We start from the raw sequence: 2,500 nt of genomic DNA on the forward strand, positions 1-2,500 counted from the left end.
ATATATCTATACATATAATATAGAGAATATTATATAAATATTAATAATATATTTGTTACATATAAAATATTTTTATATTCAATATTATTATTATTATTAAACAATAATTATTAATAAAATCTATAAATAATTTCTCTTATAAAAAAGTGAAATTAAAAATAGAATATATTGAAATTATTTGTTTATATGTATATAATCTCTATTAAGAAAAATAAAATAAGATTATAATTGATATAATCTATATTTTTATTTTTCTATGTTATATAATAAAAATAAAGAAAACACAAGATAAAATTTTTTTAAAGAATAAAATTTATTTCAAATTTAAATTTCTTTATGTTTTGTCTTGATATTTCTTTTTTTTTATTAAAAGTTATTATGTTAAAAAACAAACCCATTTGTTTTGTACCATATTAATATTATATATATTTTTATGTAGAAAATAATTTATAAAAAAAAAATAAATACATTTCTATAAAATATACCAAATATTAATTATTATATCTAGCTAGCACTAACAAAAATATCAAAAATGTTATGTATATATTTATTAATACCATAATATCTTTAATTTATATATATATATATTTAAAATAAAATATATAATTTATATTCTAGAAAAATTTTTTTATTTTAAAAGAATTTATAAAGATATATAAATTAATAATTTTATTTTTTATATTAAAAATAAAGATTATTATTAATAATAATACTTACATTTAAAATTTAAAAAGATTACCCTGGACGGTGGATCACTTGGCTCGTGGGTCGATGAAGAACGCAGCTAATTGCGCGTCAACTTGTGAACTGCAGGACACATGAACATTGACATTTCGAACGCACATTGCGGTCCTTGGATACTGTTCCCGGACCACATCTGGCTGAGGGTCGTATACATTATATTAATATAATAAAAGATTATTTTACATAAAATTTTTTTTATGAAAAAGAAATTTATCAATAATTAAAAAAGAAAATTTATTTTTTCATATTTAATTAAATTGATAAATAAAATTTTTATAAAAGAAATGTAAAATTATTTATATATGAATGTTTTACGCCAAATATAAGAAAAAAATAAATATAAAATGTTTTTAATAGCATTTAAAATTTATATATTTTTTATTATTTGTCGACATTTTTAAATTAATATATCAATATTATTTTTTATCATTTATATATAATATTATAAAACTTTATGTTAATAATAATATTAATAATAAATGATATTAATAATATATTTTTAAAATATTAAATAAAGAAGAATAAACAAAAATATTATATATTAATATTTTGTTATGGAATATTTTATTTGTAATAAAATTTTCAATATACTCGAAAAAAATTAATATATATAATTATTTATTTTTTATTTTCTTCTCTTTAGATAAATATAAAAATAATATTATATAATAATATTAAAAAAATTTGAGTATGAATAATTAAGAAAATTGTTTACTTATAAAATATAACAAAAACATAATATATAAAAAAAATTTTTGTTTTAATACTTCTAAAAACTTTTACGACCTCAGAGTAGGTGAGATTACCCGCTGAATTTAAGCATATTATTAAGCGGAGGAAAAGAAACTAACTAGGATTCCCTTAGTAGCGGCGAGCGAACAGGGATAAGCCCAGCACTGAACCCCGTGGCTGATAAACAGACACTTGGGGAATGTAGTGTTTAGGAAGATTCAATATAAACCTATTGTTATATAATACATCCAAGTCCATCTTGAATGGGGCCATATACCCATAGAGGGTGCCAGGCCCGTAGTGATTATTATTGATGATAGGTGAATCTTTCCTTAGAGTCGGGTTGCTTGAGAGTGCAGCTCTAAGTGGGTGGTAAACTCCATCTAAGGCTAAATATTACCACGAGACCGATAGCGAACAAGTACCGTGAGGGAAAGTTGAAAAGAACTTTGAAGAGAGAGTTAAAGAGTACGTAAAACCGTTCAGGGGTAAACCTGAGAAACCCGAAAGGTCGAAAGATGAGATTCATTTACTTTTTATCGTTAATCAACCAATTTGTACTAGCATGTGACAAAAATTTTTATTAGGAATTTATTTTTAGTAAAAATATATGCACTGCTGTATATTGTTAATTGTATGATAACGAGGTATGCACTTCTCATCTTGTAGGACGTTGCGACCCATTAAATATTAATCTATAGGCATTGGTGCGTTGATTAATGTACAATATTATTTTTTGATAATATTTTGTGTATGTTAAACGCCTATGTTTCTTGATTAATTGTTTGATGGTATTAATTATAAATTGATATTGAGTCGCGTTATTAACGCGTTCAGATCCACCACGAGTATAAATAGGTTTTTTTATTAAAACATATTATATATACGGATTTTATGCCGTTATATGATACTATTTAACTGTCAGTAGGTGTATGATAATGAACTGGCTCATTTTTTTTTATTAAAAATTTATCTGTCAGCGACGATATAGCTTTGGGTACTTTCAGGACCCGTCTTGAAACAC

General features: G+C 22.6%; 1 non-coding gene and 1 pseudogene across 1 annotated transcript; both read left to right on the forward strand.

Moving 5' to 3' along the window:
- The first annotated feature begins 736 nt into the window (after positions 1-736).
- LOC123303757 lies at positions 737-891 on the forward strand. Its single transcript, XR_006535846.1, has one exon. It is a non-coding gene; the product is annotated as a 5.8S ribosomal RNA (ribosomal RNA).
- Positions 892-1,526: 635 nt separating this feature from the next.
- Positions 1,527-2,500, forward strand: part of LOC123303758 — a 3,931-nt pseudogene continuing 2,957 nt past the window's right edge.

This window comes from Chrysoperla carnea, assembly GCF_905475395.1.
Source record: "Chrysoperla carnea chromosome X unlocalized genomic scaffold, inChrCarn1.1 SUPER_X_unloc_132, whole genome shotgun sequence".
In the NCBI taxonomy this organism is placed as follows: Eukaryota; Metazoa; Arthropoda; class Insecta; order Neuroptera; family Chrysopidae; genus Chrysoperla; species Chrysoperla carnea.